The sequence below is a fragment of the Rhipicephalus sanguineus genome, chromosome 4 (genome assembly GCF_013339695.2).
Source record: "Rhipicephalus sanguineus isolate Rsan-2018 chromosome 4, BIME_Rsan_1.4, whole genome shotgun sequence".
Taxonomy (NCBI): domain Eukaryota; kingdom Metazoa; phylum Arthropoda; class Arachnida; order Ixodida; family Ixodidae; genus Rhipicephalus; species Rhipicephalus sanguineus.
In genome coordinates, this window is record NC_051179.1 from 150,756,651 (window position 1) to 150,778,495 (window position 21,845).

Genomic DNA, 21,845 nt, shown 5'->3' on the forward strand with positions numbered 1-21,845 from the left:
CAAGTATGCGCCTCTCTTCACGACGATCCGCAATGTGGCCATGCCGGGGTGTTCAAGACATACGAGCGCCTTCGCCATCGCTATTACTGGCGCGGCATGTACAATTTTGCGCGGAAATTCGTGCAGTGCTGTCCTGACTGCCAACGACGCAAATCGACACCTTTACGTGCGCCCGGCGCATTGCAGCCGCTTCCATGCCCTGCCAAGCCATTTGATCGCGTCGGCGTTGACCTCTACGGTCCCCTTCCAATGACCGCAGATGGCAACCGGTGGATTATCGTGCCTGTCGACCACCTGACACGCTACGCCGAAACTGCCGCTTTGCCTAGCGCTACCGCTCGGGATGTCGCCTCTTTCATTTTACGTCACTTCATCCTTCGACATGGCGCCCCTCGAGAGCTCCTTAGTGACCGAGGCCGCGCTTTTCTCTCCGAGGTCGTCGAAGCTCTGCTCTCGGAATGCCACGTCATTCATCGGACAACCACAGCATACCACCCGCAGACTAACGGGCTCACAACGGTTTAACCGCACCCTGGGTGATATGCTCTCGATGTACGTCGCATCTGACCATAGCAACTGGGACCGTGTTCTCCCTTATGTAACATTCGCATACAACACCGCGATACAAACAACTACCGGATTTTCGCCTTTCTTTCTCCTTTACGGACGCGAGCCTTCACATACTATTGACACCCTACTTCCCTACCGTCCTGATGCTTCCGAGTGTCCACCTGTCTCCGAAGCTGCTCGACAAGCCGAAGAGTGCCGCCAGCTCGCCCGCACGTTTACCTCGCAAGAGCAGCAGCGACAGAAAGAAAACCGCAGCACTTCACTTCCAGACCCTAGCTATGCCCCAGGGTCTCTCGTATGGCTCTCTGTCCCATACCAGACTCCGGGACTCTCCTCGAAGCTCGTTCCAAGGTACGAGGGCCCTTACACCATCTTGGAGAAAACCTCTCCAGTTAATTTTCTTATCGAGCCAGTTTCTCGATCGGATGACATGCGCCGGCGTGGACGTGACATCGTCCATGTTTCCCGCCTCAAGCCGTACCATGAGCCTCTACCTGAAACTTCTTAGGTCGCCAGGATGGCTCCTTTTTCAGCGGGGGCGATTGTGAAGAAGAAGATGCGCCTCCATCCAGCAGCATCGCCAACGCTCGGCTCGCTCGGCTCGTGTTTTCGGATCGCCGCTGAGCCTCTGGACGCTTCTTCTCGCTCGCTTGCCGCTGACGACCATTACGTCTTTCAACGACCAATAAACCTCTTCACAATATATATATATATATATATATGTGTATATATATATATATAGAGAGAGAGAGAGAGAGAGAGAAATGCTTCCGAAGCGCGGAATTGAACTAGCGACCTCTCGCGCGGCAGCGCGTGGCGCTCACCACTACGCCGCAAAGCGCAGAGCCTTCAAGTAGCTAACGGCGAGCGTTATATACACACCCTTTACCGCTGGCAGAACTCAGAGACGGCAGGCACTTATACGCGTTTCTTCATTACCAGCGAGATGGCGCAACGGGCGCATTTAAAAGTCGTCGGCCAGCTCTCTCGCTTCTTCTAATAGTTGCGCAGGGAGAACCTTGCCCTTCCGCTGTCTGCTCGCGCGGTATTTGCTGCCGGGGGTAGATGTTTCTGCAGCGTAGCAGCGCGTCCATCATGGGCCACTTTTCTTGCTATCGCATTCATTGGTTCGTCCCTGGAGCGAAACTGTGAATTTTTCTCTTTACGCAAGTTACACCATGATGACCACATCAGTGTCCTGTTGCTGACGCAACAACATTTAACGTTCGCAACACCTTCCGAGTCTCGCTTCGCAGAGGTCAGGTTCCGGCTTTTTCAATTTGTAATGGGTACGTGTTCCCATCCAAGGAAGCTGAGTTGCCTAATGTGTACACTCGGTTGCCGAGCAGCTGACACCCCTTCCCCCTTCCGTATACTCTTTCCCTATGGCATTCGGGGGCCTGTGATGAACCTGCGCGTCAAAACGGTTGCTTTACTCCAGCACTTCATCGAAGCATTGAGGATGACGAAGTCATCCCGGGTAACCTAAACGATATTCTACGGCCAATGCACAAAATCATAGCACTTGCTAGCTTGCGCGCTGCGCGTTCACGGAGTTAAGCGTGACGGTAATTTTTTATCGAATATTTTTTCAGTATACACACTAGTGGTGCTCCGACATGCGGATCGCACCATCACGACTCGGGAATGCTGAGGATGGAACAGCGACAAAATAAGGATCTAAATAACCATGACTAAGAAATGGCGAAAGTGGTATGACAACTATTGAACGACAACGTAAAGCTGTGCCCTCTATGACGTAGACGCAATGGTTGCGTCAGCGCGAGGACTATCGAAGAACAGCTAGAGCGTGTGAGAACAGGGGAGTGCCCGGAACGATCTTCGGAAAGTGAAGCCCAAACGGGGTATATTCGCTTGTGGCGCTGCGATCGGTAGTCAGTATGGAAATATTCTCATTGCTACAGTAACGTACTTCGTTAACCGGGGCACGTCATTTCATGAGTTCTGCGTTCCTTGTGAAAGACCCAAGCTCGTTGGATAAGCTGAATGAGTAAGCGAACACCCCGACCGAAACATTCCAATGATACAGTAGCAGGCAACTGAGCTATTGTTAAGAATCGTTCTTTGAAGCATCCATTCACTTTCACTCATCACCGCGACTAGTGCGCCTTGCAGCTTCTTGACGTAACCAGGCACCAAAGATTCTGAAGTCAGCGATGATAGGAATGTCGAGACTACATTTCTTCAATTTGCGAGGTTCCACACTAACATCTTCCAGTACGTTCATCTCCGCTGGAGCATTTTGCATAGCGTCCTGGGAACATGAAAACAATCACGGAACATATTCGGCGTTTCGTTAGCTTGATAGCCTGTTAGTTTTGGTCATGTTGATCTGCTGCCGTCTCCCTAAGGTACAGCAGGCGGCACGTAGTACCTCAACTTTTTGAAGGAAAGCGACTTGCCTCTATACTGTCGTGTACTAACTGAATATTTCGGCAATTGTGACAGGTCATTCTGTTTCGTTTAAAGGTGAAGGCAGTTTAAAAAATGAAATAAAATGAGATTTCTAATCCGCCAGCTTAGAGATCCTCGCGAATGACGTGTTTGGTGGCGCTGGATTAGAACACACGCACTACCAGTTCTTGTACGCATAGGTGCAGGGAAGATGCCTGGCAAGATGCCAGGAAAACAGCGCCACGGTAGCAGTTGTTTTTCTAGCCGATTTAATACCGTTTCTTTACGTATGTATGTATGTATGTATGTATGTATGTATGTATGTATGTATGTATGTATGTATGTATGTATGTATGTATGTATGTATGTATGTATGTATGTATCGCAAGAGTACATTAGGTCCACTCAGCGATCTTTAGGGCATCTTGACTGCAGACTATTAATTGTGCGGCGAAAATTGTTAAGGTTACGGCATGTACTGCGGCACATAGAGGCAACATGCGGCAAGGTCGTTGTTGTACGTAACTATATATATATATATATATACAAAAAGGTATTTCGAATTACTTACTCATGGGTCAGCATGATAGCAACAGCGAGAAAGCTTAAAGTGAACATCTTTGTCGAAAACATCTCAAGGTATGTCTGCGTAATCCTCTCTCTTACAAAAACATCTTTTGCGGAAGTGGGGCCATTTTTATGCAACAGTAGTGACGTCAGCAATGTATTTCTCTCCTTGTTCTCCAACGCCGAGGCTATTGTCGCCGTCCAAGAAAGGCCAGCAATACTTTATATTTAAAAAAAAACGCGTGTGCGTGTCATTTTCCCGAAAGAAACGCTCACGCTGTTCTCTGAACTCCGCGCCGTATAAATGCAATTTTGTAGCATTTCTAGTGCACACGGACTATTTACAGCTATCTAAAAGAAAGGAACGAACGGACGTAGAGAGGCGGCACGGACAAGTGCTGTCTTCCATATAAAGTTTGTATTCAAAAACAGACAAACATTAAGGACAATTGCACAATTGCGAATCTGCGGAAGCAAAGAAGAAAGTGGAACACAAGAACTGCACAAAAAAAAACAACCTAATAACAATATAAAGCGTTATCTACGCCTCCGCAGGGAAGCGATAGAGAGAAATAATAATTTTTTAATAAGTACCCCGCAGTTGTAGGCCTGGTTTATCGCCAGGCTCGCTACTGCAGGTGTCGGGTGTTGACTATGGTATATACACTGATCATATATACACAGAGATAAGACGTATAGTCACGCACACACAAATACACAAAAGAGTCATTCGTAAAATTTTGTTAAGGTGTGTAGTCTTCTAGAACACCAACAGCGCTTTTAACGCAATAGCTTTAAAGAGCTCGTTTGGCATAAATTCCGGTGTCGGCGTCATTGGCTGCGATTGGAAAATCGGGTCATTTTTAGCTTTGTTACAGCGGAGCGCTAGACACGGTGAAAACGAAGGAAAACGCACAACACTGCGCCGAAAACTAGCAACCGCCACCGTGTTTATCGTTCTCGTTCTCTTTTTTTTTATGTCCGTGTCTAGATTTTCGCTGCAACGAAGTTCAGGTTGAATCCTATCCGACTGTCCCAGTCTGAGAAATCGACATTGTCCATGAGCGAGAAATCGCGAAAAATGCAAATAATGTATGTCATAGCTCCAAGGCGGCATTGTGCCCAGTGCATCTACGTCGTAAGCAGGTGCCCTACCACACGGCCACATCAGGGCTGGGAACTGCTCTGGAAAAACCCTATGTTGTGTGAGGAGTCGCGTTAACGCATGCAATATTCTGTGGCAGAAGAGTAAAATCGCACCGGGCCTCACACCGTCCTAATCGCAGAATGAGTGGGTAGTTTCAAGGACCGCCCATTACAGAGCGCTCACATGTATTAAATGCGAAGCGTTTCTTAGCGAACCTTAGATACTTTGAGCGTTTCTATCTATCTATCTATCTATCTATCTATCTATCTATCTATCTATCTATCTATCTATCTATCTATCTATCTATCTATCTATCTATCTATCTATCTATCTATCTATCTATCTATCTATCTATCTATCTATCTATCTATCTATCTATCTATCTATCTATCTATCTATCTATCTATCTATCTATCTAGCCGCCTACGTCTGGGTGCTCTCGTAATCGCCTCCTTAACTTGGTGTAGACAAAAATCTGCATGGGAGGGTAAGATTGTTTGACGAATATGACTGTCTGGTCATGACATGAATAACGTGAAAATCCCGTCGCCTACGTCGTCAAACCCTTCCCTCCAGACATTTGTGGCACATACCCGTTTACCACGGGCCGCTGTATACGGGTATGAGCCACAGGTGATTGACAGTTGATATCTATGAGGGAACAGCGAGTACAGGCACTGGTAATTTAAATGTGAGAGCGTTAAGAAAAACTGGCATCGGCAGCGTTGACCCAACGAATAAAAGAATGAAAATTCGGATCGCAGCAGGAATCGAACCCAGGCATTTTACGTGGCAGTCAAGTATTTTAGCACGTAGCCACGCCAGGTCTAGAAACTGCTTCGGAAAAACAGCCTATGCAGGCGTAATGTCGGTGCAAAGTCAATTGTGGTTGGGGTGCCAACTATGATATTTTTTAACGAAGCAATAAACACTGTAAATGTACTCCTACGAAACAGGCGTCATGTCATGTTAACGTCTATGGTTCCAGTGTTGGATCCGCTTTTATAGCAGTCTAATAAACTTTACATTTTATTCCTTTAAGTCAGCAAGCTACATTCAAGCGTTGCTCGACTCCGGATGAATACGCTAACGAAAGCTACGTAGGATATTCACATCATCGTACCTTAAAGTGCACTTCGTTTCGATAATACTGACGTATGTGCTCTAACGTGAGAGCGGACGTTACGTCAGACCGCAAGTTACCCTTTTAACGCCAGTGTTTTCGACGTGCCTGGTAAGTCCACAATGTGCACACAGCTACCACACTTACAAAAAACACGTCGATCGTTTTTTCTCGCACCTGCTTTTTGTCTCCGTTATTTCTATCTTTCATTCCCCTTTCACCTTCCGCCTGTCGGAGGGAAACAATCTAGCGAGCCAGCAAGAGAATGTGCTTACATTGTTAAACATCTCGCGAGCATGAACGGCAGGAGACTGATATATTAATAACGTTTGCGGCTTCTCTGTTTGGCGGTGCATTGTTCACACTGCTAAAGCACAAAACACGCACATAAAAGTAACCAAGAAGAGAGAGGAGAAGGTGGTCCCTTTCCGCAAGCTGTTTTTACTAAGAACAGCTCGCGCAGCACTGCGAACACTCTGTATATAAATATAAGAAAAGGTTTAAGGCAGGAAAAAAGAAGTGAAAAAAACAAACAAACCGAAAAGAATCTAGCACGCCCCCGAGTCGATATCGGCCAGACCCACGCAATTTTTCTCTGTGATGTGTTAGGTAATCATGTTCGCTTTTCATATTTCTATAGTGGGATTGCAATTATTTAGAAGTGGTGATGCAGGCTGCGTATGAGATTGTTTTGTGCGTTCATATTTCTTCCTCCCGCAACGCTGCATATGTCTCGGAGGTGCGAAAATGTGGTGGTTCGTGAGTGCGCATAAACTATGCACTACCTCGAAGGATCTCTGCGCTTGCGCTAGTTTCTCTTCAGATTTTGTCTGCATACATAGCTAGGGCTGATACCCGCCGCACCATGAATCGCTACCTATAATATATTTTATGAGTTCATAATCACCCTTAAGCAAACGTCATTAATTGTTTACAGAAGTCACATCGATAAACAACAGCTCGTGATAAACACAGGGGCCGCACGTTTCGGCGTCGCTTCTTAACTATCTGTACGGACTGATGTGATGGTGTTATTTTTATCCCTCTTTTTTCGTGTAAATACGCAAGCTGCCTTCAATAATAAGTGTTGTTTGAATGTCATCACTATGTCCAGTCTGGAATGAAAGTACACGTAAAAGCAGCACTTTGTCCTGTGTTCACTTTTATTTCCCTGTGTGCGTATGGTCCTGCGACATAAATTCTTTTTATTTAGCAATACTGCCGATCTCACAGGAGATCATTGCAGGGAAGGCATACATATAGAAAGAAAAGAAGTACAATCTAATCATATGTACTATGCGAAACAATAAGTGATCAATACACATGAAAATCAGTGGTAGCAGTACGCCTAGTACGATTACAAATCATAGCAAAAACTACTGATTACTACAATTATAGTGGTAGGCTGCGGAAGGATGCAATCAGGTTATTGAAACACAGAGTCCGGATACAAGTTACGAGGAGAAAAAAAAAACAGATGAAAAACAATAAGGTTCACAGAAACTGCTCGGCATGCACATTTACTTCTACAATATCTACGACAACATTTAAAGATGAGACATTAGTAGTAAAAGGAATAAGTTGGTTTCATTCTCTTTTGATTCCCGAGAAGTATGAATATTTAAAGCAATTTGAGTTAAAAGTGTATTAAGTATTTCAGAGTGACCGTAATGTGTTAATCTAGAGCGACGCAGTCTGGTGCGATGTCGCTGTCTCACGCCCCCACTTTTGCAGTGAAGGTCTTGCTGTCGAAAAATGAGGAGGAATAAACATTATTCAAAAGAGAGCCGACGGCACAGTCGATCAGGGTGGGTGGCGTCCCTTGTCCAGGATGCCTTGGGCCTGAGCTGACAGCTTGGTCAAGTTCTGAGATGGGCATTAGGAACTTTAGATCCGCGTAACAAAAGCACACAATTTGCACCAAAGATGCCTGATCAAATTTGTCATGATTTTGAAACGTCTTAAGCAAAACAGTAAAAAAAATCAGGCAAAGCTTGCACTAAACCAGGCTTGAAGCAGTGAAACAGGACGATTCTGAAGACTAATCTGGTTGCTTCTAGGTTGTTCCTAAGCCTTAGCTAGGTGATGCAGGTTGTTTCTAGGTTCCTTCTAGGTCGTAGCTAGGCTTTAGCTAGGTGATGCTAGGTTCTTTCTACATTGATTCTCAGCGCAGAGAGGCTCGAGTTAAACCGCAGACAGTCAGACACGACACGGACGTCCAAACTCCAGAGACAGAACCTTGCGCTGAAACCAAGCGTTCGCACCTCTCGTAGATCTACGGGCACGACTACGTTGGCGTGGGCCTTCCATCGCTTCGGTGTCTTCTCGCAGCCGCCGCAGCCTTTCCCGTTCCCTAGCACTCTCTCCTTGCACGTACTCGGGGTATTCGGCTCGCTGCCGTCGCTTCACAGCCATTTGTTGGGCTAACTGTTGCTTCTTCCATTTATTGAAAGAAAGAAGATGACTTTTAAGCGCTCGTTTTTCTTTGTTTGACAGAGTATTAATGTGAACCAGCAAACATTAATGCCAACGAAAGTATAGGGAATGTTATTGGTAGTAATTACGATATAAGTGTGAAGAAAGCAAAGTGGACGAAAAGAGAACCTGCCAGCGGCACGTTATCTTTTCGTCCCCTTCGTTTTCTTCACACTTATATCCCAATTACTACAAATAACATCCCCTATACTTTTGTTGGAAGTATGGTCTGTTAGTTCTCATTAATACTTCTTCCATCTATTGGAAGTTCTGTGTAGTGGTATTTACCCAATTTCTATGGCGCATACCTCTTTATGATGATGATAGTTTTTTGGTACGGGGTGAACAAAGAACGACTTGCTAAGCAGCTTCGCCATTGAAAGACACCCGTTGAGCCTCACTTGTCCAGAAAAATTACCAATATCGCACTAAACGGCGTTTGAGGAAAACGCTGCCTTATCGCTGTACGCTAACGTTACATCGGGCCTATAGAGTAAGATGGCGGAGGTCTCGTTTCACTTTCAGGACATGATTTCCACTTCAGTACCCACCACGGTGGTCGACTGGTCACGGTGCTCGGCTGCCGACCCGAAGGTCACGGGACTGAATGCCGGCCGCGGCGGCCACATTTTCGGTGGAGGCGAAAATCCTTGAAGCCCGTGTAGTTCGATTTAGGGCCATGTTGAAGAACCCCTGGTTGTTGCAATTTTCGGAGCCCTCCACTGCTGCGTCACTTCGTAATCGTATCGTGGTTTTGGGATGTTAAACCCCAACGATTATTATTATTTCCACTCCAACAAATTTCGTAAACTTCCTTGCATTTGTCGAAGAAATATCTCGCAATGACTGCAATCGAACGACACGTATTTAACACTGCATGCCAATTTTTCTTTGCGCTGTTCTTGCCTTTATTGCTAAAATTTACCTCATAGGCATTCATATATATATATATATATATATATATATATATATATATATATATATATATATATATATATATATATATATATATATATATATTGTTGTCTGTAGGCCATTGACTGGCTAGGACAACATGACAGCTGCAGTGTAGCCAAGCTCCTTCCCACATTAGGACATTACTCGTATTGAATCCTGATCCAAACTACCGTCGTACCAGAAGTCGGCTACAGCGTTATAGAAGTTCTCACTGGCCGTGGTCAGTTCGAGAGACCATTCCCAGCTTCCCTTTTCCCACCTCTAATTTTTTTCTCGCGCCTGCTTTTTGTCTCCGCTATTTCTTTCTGTCTTTAATTCCCCTTTCACCTTCCCCCTATCGGAGGGAAACAAAATTGCAAGTTTACAGCAGTATATCACTACGCGATACCAAAATTTGTCCGTCCTGTGTACGCTAAAACACATAGCGCATATGTGCCACATAAATTCGGCAAGCCCACTACTTACCACTCGTAGAGTAAAGATGACGAAGGGTGTCACTTGTCCCGTTAATCGGGTTGGCAATCGCCGGGCGGATTCCAAGGGCTGGCGTCTCGGCCCTCCGAAAACGCACCACGAAAGCGCGGACAATTTAGAGTTGGTCCTTTGGTGAGCCAGCGAACGCCGGTTGTGGTCCAAAGACCGAGTCAGAGCCGAGAGTCGATAACACAAACGAAAACGAAATATATTCTCAGTTAAGGCAATACAAATATCACAAGCACGTGCACACTCGGCTGGTACCAGTTACAAGTTCACAATATAACTCAGATGGTGTTTATACAACGGGAGCTAAATAAACAGATCACCCGCTACAAAATGCAATCGCATGCATTACAACTATTCAAGTACCGTTAAAGTCCCGAACGTACAACGGCGTATCCAGTCCACAATTCTTGGACGGTAATAGAATGCTTCTCTTCTAGGAAACACTCATGCCAGCTCCAGCGTTGATCGTCGTAGCTCAACCGTCGTCGTAACTTGTCACGGCTCACACGGCGTCGTCATCCAATTCTTCCAGATTGACGATCGACTGACCGCACACCATCATAAACACGTATTCTTTGGCTAACGGAGCCACACTCAGCTTACTTCACCATCACCGGGCCGACTGACTCACTCACTCCTTCACTGACTTCTTCACTCACTGACTACTGTCTCCTTCTGCCGTTTGAAAGCGGCCGCGCGCGCTTTATAATGCGCTCGTTTGTGACAAAGGGAAACGCAGGCGGAAAAGACGAAAGATTTGTGGATAGACGTAACCAATGATTAAAAAAGGCTTTAACAAACCGTCCAGATTAACCCAAGGAGGTCCTTGGATTAACCCATTGATAAAAACTGGGGCCACATGTTTCACCTCCGCTGGTTAATCATCTGTACGGAGTGGTTGGGTGGTGCTTTTTATTATGGTTAACCACCCTCTCTTCCTCGATGGTCTTTGATCACTCTTGTCTAGATGTCTGGCAAGCACAATCGTCATCACCGCCCAGAGCGTTAGAAATGCAACGCCTGTAGCCACATCATCGTCCTTAACATCATCATCATCATTTTACCAAGCCGCTAAGAAGAGAAGAACCAGGCTTCCAGCGAAACATGTCCGGCGGCATTCACTCCGGCGGAGGCATTCTTTTGGCGAGCACGGCGCCGCACGAGCGCCGACAGTGGGCCTCAGAACTCCAGGTGACCCTGTCATGCGCCAGTGTCGCCTTCGGCCTCGTCAGCGCCTGGCGTCTACCAGCGCTACTCTACGACAACGGCGGAGGCATGTATCTTGCGTCTCCTGGTAGCTGTTTAGCGTGCTAACGACGACTATCAATTGGACTACATAGTGGATTACAGTGGACGCATTATTGATGCAGTGCAGATTACTTCTAACTTCAATATGACCGCTGTCTTACCATGTACCAAACTTTTGTATCAATGTAGTTCTGGTTTATGTTCAGGATCGTTCCTGCTGGCATACACAGTGCTTCTGCCTGTGTTGGGCTACCCTCTGCTCTACCTGGAGCTGCTGCTGGGACATTACGCCCGCCTCGGCCCTGGCGCACTCACGCGCTGCCTGCCCATCGCCAAGGGTACGCATCTCTCTATACCAACAATCCTTGTTTCATCAAATGGCGCCGTCATGTGATGGTGTTTCTAGCGCTAAGAATGTGGGGGAAAAAGAACGCGGTAAACAGCCAGTGACAACAAAGGTATTTGTAGAAGTAGAGGTGTAGAAAAAGTAGGCGCATCCGTGTCTTGCACAGAAAATTCCCAAGGGAAGTCGTATGGGCGCGTTTCGCTGCGTAACAGTGTGATATCACAACAAAATACAAGGAGATGCCAAGAGAGGGGCCAGGAAGTTGAGTAGCGTATTACAACACTCAGCGTGATAATAAAATCATGACATTACAGCTGTCACAACAATTAGCTATGCCATGCCGAAAAGGATTGCGCCGCTACAGTTTCGCTAAAGCAAGTAATTATCGTACAGTCGCAGCAAGAAGAAAGCGAGGCAACATAGTGGCAATAAGGGCATACTATACAACACACACTCGGCAAAGAAAAAATAGCACATCACTACAGCTGTCAGGACAAGGTAACCCAGTTGGCGCAAAAAAAAAGCAGGCCTGCAGTTGTGGAAGAAGAGTGTCACTATAGTTGCGGCAAAAGCAGCAATATACAACTATAGCGAGAAAAAAAGCAGGAGTGTACAGTTCCGCAGCAAGAAACCGCACGACATAGTCGGTGCAGAAATTGAGCAGACCACTAAAATTTTGCCAGGTCTCCTAAATCGAAATAATTTTTGCGCACTATATGACAGTATCCCGTTGAGTAGTTTGTTGAAGAACGCATGACGTGCAAACACGTTCACAAGAGAAGCGAACCTCCTTCGCCGTCAATCTCTGCCAACCAGCACAAATAATGTCTCTCGTATTAAAGTAGTCTCTCGCTTTTATTTCCACGAGATGTGGGTTTGGCTTTTTGAGCAATAAGATTCCTAAATTATACAGGAACTTGAATGCTGGAATGCCATACAGGACTGGAATGCCATCTACGATATCCAAACATTGCAAACAATCGCAGACAACAGCGTTATATTCCGGGGATGGACAAACAAGGTTGTAATTAACAGGCATAGCTGATGTTCAGATTGAAAGCTTCAATGAACGCATTCCAATTACCGACGGCGGCAATGTCATCGGCCGCAGCCCTGACCGCTGGTGTTTGTCGCAGCCATCACGCATAACGGGAAATGATATCTATAGGTTGCGACAAGACCCAGATCTTCAACTTTTCGTAGGAATCAGGTATTCAACCGCTGAGTCACGCCGATGTTCCTAAGTTGCTCCAAGCGAAGACATAGATGCGTGCTATCACGCCAGGAGTCAGGTGGGCCCCTATGTAATTGTTCACGTGGTGACAATTAGGACGTTCCCTCTGGTTGTGGTTTTCCTTTCACTCTGTGTTGTTCACAGAGAACTGTTTCTAATGCATTGTTTCTGCAAAGTTAATCAGAACGAAAGATGAAGAAACAAGTTAACACGCACACACAAGACCAGTGCTGAACTACCAAGTGAGGTGCTTCTCATAGTGTCACTCGTCACCACTGTCAAGAGCTGCTCTCATAAACGTAGCAAGTAACAATAGTCAAACATCACGCTATCTTTTTAACAGAAATCAGGGTGACAACAGAGCCGAATGCACACAGAAGCGCGTCGCGCGTCAATGAATCATGTTGAAAGCACAAATCTTATCAATTAGCGAACAAGTTTAGTGTGCAGAATTACCATCGTCTCGTTAAGACGCTGCAGTGCGCGAGCTCGTCTCAAGTCATCAAAAATAAACAAAATTTCAAGGCGACTAAAAATCACGCTAGTTTGAAGATGACAAACGTACACAGTTTCGAGCGTGGAACCAGTGAAAGAAATAAAACAGGGAAGTGTGGGAATGCTCTGTCTTTCAGAAATTTGAAGGCCATTAGTCGAAAAGTAAGCAGTGTCTACTTCGAAAAGACTGAAAGAGGCACTGCGGCACTTCTCGAGCGTGGTCAGAAAACGCTGCAGATCGGTAGTCGAGGCTCCCGAGAACATGTGAGCCGAATATTATAGCGGAGTGCGCAGTGTGTACTTTACAATTAATTTCCAAAGTCAGCTAGAAACCGCTCGCTTGTCTCTCGAGAAGTGACGTCATAATTCAATATAACCGCACCATCAACACAAAGTCCGTGGCCATGGGCTGATATGAGCATCGCGGGCTGCATAATTACCGCTGCCGCCGCGGGATGTCGCGAGGTGCACGCGCTGTATTCCGTTGTCATAGAATTACACACACTATAGAATTACACCATCGCGAACAGACGTGGCTTCCTGCCCCCTCCTAATCCCCCCTCCCTGCGTAGCTTTCAGCGCACTCGCTGTTTGGAAAGGAAAGAGAAAGCGCTTAAATCCTGCAACAAATCTCTGCAGCTCCGCTCGTACTTGACGGGTTCTAAAAAATTTTGCACCAGTCGATTCGTGAGGCAACAAACGCATTTATTGGAGTCATTCCCTAATTACTTGGAAAAGTGTTACAGGGTCCCTTTAAAACTGCTCATATTGGCCTTCCAAGAATGCTAGCTTGTCTTTTGAGAGAATTACGGATGGTTCGCTAACCCAGCTTTCAACAGCTTTGTTCATAAAAACGACTTTATCGTTTCTATTACCAATTTGTTCTTCGCTCTTCTTAGACATCTGCTTCTCTGAAAATCTGGTTCGAAACAAAACCCCGATCATTTATGCACATTCAACCTGTGCTCTCTTTCATCGTCATTAAAACACCGGCCTGTTTGCCCGATGTATTTCCGTCCGCAGCTGAGCGGAATTTCATAAATAACGTAAGACCGGGAGGTAGTGAACATGTTCCTTTGCTTTTTTTTTTTTTTTTGCTCTATTCGGGCTCCCTGTCCACTAGAGAACACACCCTTGAAAGCTTCTGAGGGGCGGAAAAAACATTTGCATCGTATCTTGTTGGCACTTTTTTATGTTGTGCGAAACTCCATGTAGGCAAAGAGTTGCCTGTACGCGTGCTCTCTTATTTTTCCTTCCTGTTTGTCTGTCCATGTACATGTTTTATTTTCTGCAGCAACTGCTCGTACATCGAAGCAACAGTTAAAGGGGCACTCCAACACTTTTTTTGAAGCGCCTACATCGCTGCCGACCGCATCAACGTGTAGTGGCGCTCGCCAGAACTATTGCGGGCGGAAATGACGAAGATGAGCGCTGGCCTATGATTGGATAAATGTAACGTTGGAAGTAATAATGGCGTTGCATCACAAAAGGGGTTATTATTGGGTTTAGTTTTTCTTTAGCATGCTTTTGTCAATCCAACTAGACGAACACCAACTAGACGAACGATCTTATACCCGTGTCACACGGACACTAAAAAGTCTTTTAAGCAAGAAGACTTTTTTCCGAAAAAGAGTTCCGCGCGCTGTCACACGACAGAGAGCGATCTCCTTTTCAGAAGCGGTCTTTTCTGGAAACGGCGCTCGACGAACTCTTTCACGGCGGTAAAGGAGTAGCCTCGAAACCAGTGGGCGCCAGCATTTATGAAGTGGTGAAAAAAAACGACAACTCTTTATTACGGTGTCACTTGGGCTTACCATAAAAAATAAATTTTATTTGTCCTAAGCAGCGTAAGAAAACCATTTAAACTTCATTTTTTGTATTGGCCTCGAGATCTTGGAGTGGCGCCCTCTCGCGTGTGACGTCAGAGCGGGGACTCCGCTCTCAACCGCGCTGCAGCCGCCGCTGCTCCTGTATGCGGATCGTCTGCTTCAGGCGGGAACTTTGTCGAACGAACAGCCTCGCGACGGTCAACTAACGCCTGCAACGAATGTTTTCGAGTGTAATCTTGAACTTGTTTTAGTTGCGGCCCAATCGACAGGGCCAAAAAATTATCTGGATGGCCGACGAGTGCGTCGATGCCACCGACCGCATTGCTGGTAAGAAAGTGAAACAATGTGTGAGTGTTCTCGCTCGTTATCTTGTTTCCGCCGTACGAATTAGTTTGGGTGTTTCTTTCGATATTTCAGTAAGCGTGCCGTTCTCCAGCATCTACAAGTACGTAGATAAAGCTTGTGAAAGGTCGTGGTGCCTCATCGAGGGCGGGGCGGTGTACGACGCAGGCCACGTTGTTAAATGCGCGGTCGATGCCGTCAACGGAGATCGCATCACCGTCGCTGCTGTCGTCCTGCAAACAAGTGCGCAAGTGCCGCCTCGTTGCACACCCCCCTGACGATGCCCATGATCGCAGTTTGTCCCGTAATGTTGGTTCAGTGAGAACAATTTACGTCGTAGTTCATATTAACACCGCACAGGGCCGTCGAATGGGCATTAGAATATAACAAATAGTTAATTGCTGATTATACCACGCACAGAGCCATGGAGATTAACGTGACAAAGGCAAGCTGGGTCGAGTTTCACGCCACGCAGCCTGACGAAAAGCTTAAAGAGCTCCGCTTTTAAAAAAGTGTCTGTACTGCCTTGGGTGAAAACTTTTAGAGAATGTGCACTAAACAGCGGCGACAGGTTTCGCTTATGAATTTACGATCAGCAGTCCGCTAGGCGCGCGCTTGCCTTTGTAAGCAAAATACGTATGTATACACCATCCAAATGCCGCCGTAGTCTCAGATATCCTGCGCCGCTCAGCTGAGCTCACGAGGCGCGCTTTCCTGCGAGGCGATTCGGAGGCCGCGTCGTCGGCTCCTTGTCTAGGGGCCTTCGCGGCAGGTTGTGGGACGGCACCGCACCTGGTGTAAGTCACCTATGCTTACAGCCTGCGTGCAATAAACGGCTTAAGTATTGCCGATGCGCTTAAACACGGTACAAGCTTACCTAGGAGTGACGCGTACAGTGGGTAGCAGTAAAGTGGCTTTAGGTAGCAGAAGTCACTGTCCGCGAAGTGCTTGCTGCACACGGTCGATGAAGGCGTAGGGCGCTTTCCCATTTTTCACGAGCGAACGAAGTACACTGAGGCACAGAGCAGTACTTCACCATTGCGCAGCACTCGCCGCGGAGACACGCGGCCGCATTTCGAAGAAACAAAGAGCTGTGGTTTTAAGTGAACGTTAAAAGCAGACCCACGGTTGTTCGAACAGCGTCAGTAGCCACCATACGCAAGATAACCAATTGAACTGCTTTTTTGTTGAGATTTACCACAACGGTGGTTTCGACACGGCGCTGGGCCTACGTAGCAGACGAAAGCGCGCGAATCCCCGCTCTGACGTCATACAAGCGCCGTTCGCAGCGCCGCCATCGGTCGCACACCAGGCCAATACTCTCGTAAACAGGACGAACGGGTTGGGGTTATGTCCGCCCGCATAGACGCGAGCATGGACGCGAGTGAGCGCGGAAAGGCGAACGCCGGTGTGCAATCAGACCGTCGCCGCGTCTGCCTCGTTTTCCGGAGAGTGATGGTACGCTACTAGTCTTGCAATTGTCAACGGACAGATTTAGTTGAGCGTCCGAAACAACGTACGGACGCAGCCTGCCATAGGAAATGGCTGGCAGGCTGCGTCTGTACGTTGTTGCGGACGCCCAACTAAATCTGTCTACTTTTTCCTCCGTACGGTCATCCATGGCGAGATTGACAAGAGCGCTAACAAGGAAAACAGACGACCACTGTTGCCACAATAATATATAAAGGCCGCCAGTTGTGCAAACGCTTCTTAAGATACTACTGCATGAACCATTCTTTTTTTCAACTGGGGTTGTTATATTTTTGTCAACAAACGTGCCATACAATAAATTTGGACATCTTCTGTCGAGATACATAATTTTCTTTTCGCTGGTTCTGTTTTGAAAGCGAACGCCACTCTTTCGGTAGCGCTTTCAGAAGGAACCTCTAAAAAGAGATCGTCGGTGCCGTGTGACAGCGACGGAACCCCTCTTCATAAAAAGTCATCAAACATAGTAAAAGACCGCTTACGTAAAAGACTTTTTGCGCGCCCGTGTGACACGGGTATTAGACTTTTCCAGGTTTAAAACTGCAGAGACCGGCAAAGAATGCGGCGAACGCCACGGCGCTGGAGGAAACGTGCTGGGGACGTTTCAGGCGCCGTTGTTTGAAAAAAACTGAAGAAAAAAAAATGTAAGAGCGTTGATATAGACGCCGTCGCAGGAAGAAAGATTACTAAAACTACCAAACATGATAGAGGCGTTCGCGATCTGCCTCGTTTCGCACGTGCAGTTCACTCCTAATGCATCACGTTGTTTGTTACTATCGCAACGGCGTCATCATTACGTTGGAAACAGTGCTGGGCAGTATCAAAGATACATGTATCTTAGATACTATCTCAGATACTCTTTGGGTATCTTGTATCTGTATCGCGATATGTCTCGCAAGACGAGTATCTGTATCTGTATTTCCGATACATTCAATAATGTATCGTGTATCTTAAGATACAAGATACTCCTATAGGAACACCAGCGTACGAAACAATAATCGCTGGCTCAACTCCGCTTCTCAAGCTGGTACTGGTGCTACTAAAGCGCCTCAGTAAAACTCAGCGCAGTGACATAATTTTATTTTTCCGGCAAAGTCCACCAGTGAAGGCAGGCAATGAAGTGTGCGCGTCCGTTTTTGGTGGAGCAGAGCAACTTGACAGCGCTCGCGTAGTGACGACCGAACAAGTGCGCGAACGTCCAGCTTAGCTCACGTGCCTTTCGTTTTCTCGATTTTTTTTTCTTTTTTTCGTGTGCCAGTGCCATGATACTTACCCTTATCCACTATCCAGCGCCGCGTACCACATTGCGTGCGGCTACTATCGCGCAAATTCTGATGCCGCTCCCTTGCGCAGTGCTTCGTTACGAAATCTGAAGTACAGGGTTGCTTTGCTTGTCGTGGCTTTCACACACAAGCGATTTGAAGGATCTTGTGGCTGTAAGTTCGACTTACATGCGATTGACTTATGTGCAAATAAGATCCTAACTGTAGCACCACTAGTACCGATGCTAGATCTAATAGATGAAGCGCTTATCTAACAGAATATATGTTCGTGTACCGTATCTTTTTCTTCCTGCTGTCAATACAATTCCAGCCGCGGCGGTCGCATTTTCGATAGAGGCGAAAATACTTGAGGCCCGTGTACTTCGATTTAGGTGCACGTGAAAGAACTCAAGGTGGTCAAACTTTCCGGAGCCGTTCACTGCGGCGTCTCTCATAATCGCATCGTGGTTTTGGGGTGCTAAACCGTAACAATTATTATTATTATCTTCCTGCTATCTTTATTCAAAGAGCTTTTGAAATCATTATTTGATCGTTAGCACAAGTTCTTTCTTAGTTGTCCTTCTTTTGCATCCCGTACATTACCTAGGGCTCTGAACTTTTTTCTCCGGTCTGCTCGCACAAATATGCCTCTTGTAACGTGCTGCCAAAATAAGTTCTCTGCTTTACTCTTACATTGAACTGCCTGCTTTATTTCTGCTACTGTTTGCACATTTATATTTCGCTTTGGCTTACTGTTCTGCGAGGTGATTTTGAAAACAAATATGTAATCATGTGGGCGCGCACTGAGTATGCAGTACCAAACATCCTGCTTACTGCTTAGTAAAAGAGCGAAATTGAGTTTGCATCATAATTATGGAAATAATTATGAGCCATCTTAAAGTTGTTAAGAAGGATATTCGAGAAACATTGCTATACCAAATGATCTGTTTTTCTCATGAGCGTCCCAACGAGCCGTTTCAGTCAATTTTTGATAGGCACCAAATATTTTTACTGTCTTACATTAACAAGTAAGTTCAAGATGCTTCATGATTAATTGTCATAGCCATTAAGGGTGCCGCCTGTATTGTGTTTCAATACTTATTCACGATGAATGTTTGATACAGAACGACTTTTCTATTTTATTTAGATATATTTGATTTGTTTTCCTTTTTTAGGCCTCCCTAATTTTTTTACTATTACTAATCGCCAGTTAATCGGACATATAGGTGGCAATACCGTGAATAGCAGCGCTGTGCTGCGAATATTTGTGCAACTTGCCACGCGCTCTCATTTCTTTATTTTGGTGGGATCGGGTTTAAACTGCAAAAACATTATTAGCAGCGCTCAGCTCAAGACACGTCGCGATGTTTCGGAAGCTTCGCAGTTGTTTTAGATTGTTCTGTTAAGATTACGCGCGAATCCCAGCCGCGGCGGCCATATTTCGATGGAGGCGAAATGATCGAGCTCGTGTACTTAGATTTAGGAGCACGTTAAAGAACCCCAGGTGGTCGAAATTTCTGGAGCCCTCCACTACGGCGTCCATCATAATCATGTCGTGGTTTTGGGATGTAAAACTGCAATAATTATTATTAAAATTATGCGCAGGACGCGAGCACTGTAGTTCATTCGGGAGCTTACGCGAGCATCATCGGTAACGCTGGAAGGCTCGATCGCTGATGTGACCACGCGTTCCGCCGATGATCAGAATACCGAAGGCCAACGACATTTATTGCCGCTATCAGTGTACAGAGTACTTTGCCGGTATTATGAGTTGCTTAGTTTTCTGGGCATAAGTTTGCCCAGTGAGCAGTTTAGTCTCTACTAGAGTGACTGCCGCCTTCTTTATCCTCACCACCACGTGACAATACAATAGGTATTAGGCATTTCTGGGGTGAACATATTCTCTCGTTGAAGAAAAATTGTTAAAAGATTGCACGTTAGTGAATATATTGATAACGAACCCTTTACGCCAGCAGATAATTAGAACATGAAAAGTCATTGCAGTTTTATGAGCTCTACGCATACACTGTGCGTCACGAAAAAATATCGCCAGCAACGTTGTTGCTACTATACACCGGTGGTTCGGTATTGCGTGAACGGCCTTTTACAGACAAGGTAAAACTCCACACCGGTATTTGCGCCATCGTGCGAAGGCTTCGTATTGAAGTTCTTGTGATTAGATCGCAACCTGCTAGCTGGTCGGCAAGCTGAGCAGCGACACCAATCAATTGCAATAATGACAAGCAAGAGCCGCTATCAATGAAGAGCTGTCCTGTTAAGCAGCCAAAACAAACCCCAATAAGTTCTGTCGGAAGTAAACTAATGTACTTGGAGGAAGAAGGACAATACTTTTGAAATACTAACGCTCATTTCATTAAAATTAAACAAAATTGTCACATTAATGAAATTTTCAAGCAAACCTTTTCGTGCATAGGCGTTCGCTACTACATTAGGGGGTCTATAATAACAAATTTGCGAATGTATCGAAGTATCTTAAGATACAATTGGCAAGTATCGTATCGGATACAATTATTGCGGTAGTATCTTGTATCTGTATCTCCAATACTCCTTGCCTGAGTATCTTGTATCGTATCGCGATACAATTTCAAAGTATCTTTGCCCAGCCCTGGTTGGAAACAACGGGCAACATTGTATACAAGCTTCCCGTACGTAAGATCTTTCAGTTCATTTCATTGGGGCGCCATCAGACGTCACAGGGCGAGTGAAACGTGGTCAAGTAACCCCGCGAAAATTGAGTTGAGGGTAGGCCTCCATTTTATTGTATTTTGAGTTTTCTAGGCTGAATAACTTCGGACTGCGTGCACCTATCGCTGCCGTTCTTGCTGCACTAATCTCTTCAGCCTTCAGTCTACGCAACCCAAAAGTAAAAAAAATGTAAAACAATGAGGTCTGGAAAAGTGTTCGAGGGTCCCATTAAGGCCAGGGTTCCTGAACATGACAGGCGTGCGCTATGGGCGGGGAGAACTCGGCTGCACACAATGCGAACGAAAATTCATTAACGATGCACCCACACAAGTCATGACAATCCTTCTTTTAGTTTTCGGATGCGCACTATCGTAAGGAGGTTTATCGGAACGCGGGTTGTACACGCAGCAGGCACGAGCTTCGTTAAAACTCAGGCGTGTTATGTAAAAACGGAATGATGCTGTGTTTCGGTTTTCCAAAAGTAAAACGTAATCCCTGTCACATAACTTATAAGTGCTGATCACAAAATCAATAGAGCTGTGAAGGTCGCAAATACGAACATATTTCAGCACAACTAAAAATCATTAGCGCATTTGAAAATTTTAGTTACTCTTTAATGAGTAAGATTAGCCAGCACATTTTGATCAATACCTGACAAAAAAATATTTCATATGATGGGAGCGACAGGGGCCCTATACATATACCAGCTCTCTGCGCGTAATGCTTGTCCTCGAATATGCGTGTCCACTCATAATAATTCTCACCTAGAGCCACCAAAGCGCTATTTATTCGCATATGAGGGTAGCAAAAGTCGTGCAGACGAGCTGATTCCGCCTTCCGTGTCAACTGGAGTCTTAACTTGACATGTGCATGAGCGCTACTTTTCAGTTTAACACCGTAAGCGGCGAGCCATTTGTTTTAACGCGATAGCGTTAAAGAGCTCGTATCGCAGAAATTCCGCCGTCGGCGTCGGCACCGTTGGTTGTGAGCGAAAAATCATCATCTTGTCCGTGACCGAAAAATCGAAAAAGCTGCAAATAAAATAAATAATAAAAATGTTGGGTACGAGTGAGAATCGAACCCAGGCCGTCGGCGTGGCAAGCAGGTGTTCTACCACACAGCCACGCCTCTGCTTGGAGTTGCACTAAAAGTAATTTT

General features: G+C 45.9%; 1 protein-coding gene across 1 annotated transcript in view; it reads left to right on the forward strand.

Moving 5' to 3' along the window:
- Positions 1–11,195: 11,195 nt before the first annotated feature.
- Positions 11,196–21,845, forward strand: part of LOC119391733 (uncharacterized) — a 37,651-nt gene continuing 27,001 nt past the window's right edge. The window contains exon 1 of the mRNA XM_049414929.1: positions 11,196–11,323. The gene's annotated coding sequence lies outside the window, so the exon portion shown is untranslated. The remainder of the gene's footprint in view (positions 11,324–21,845) is intronic.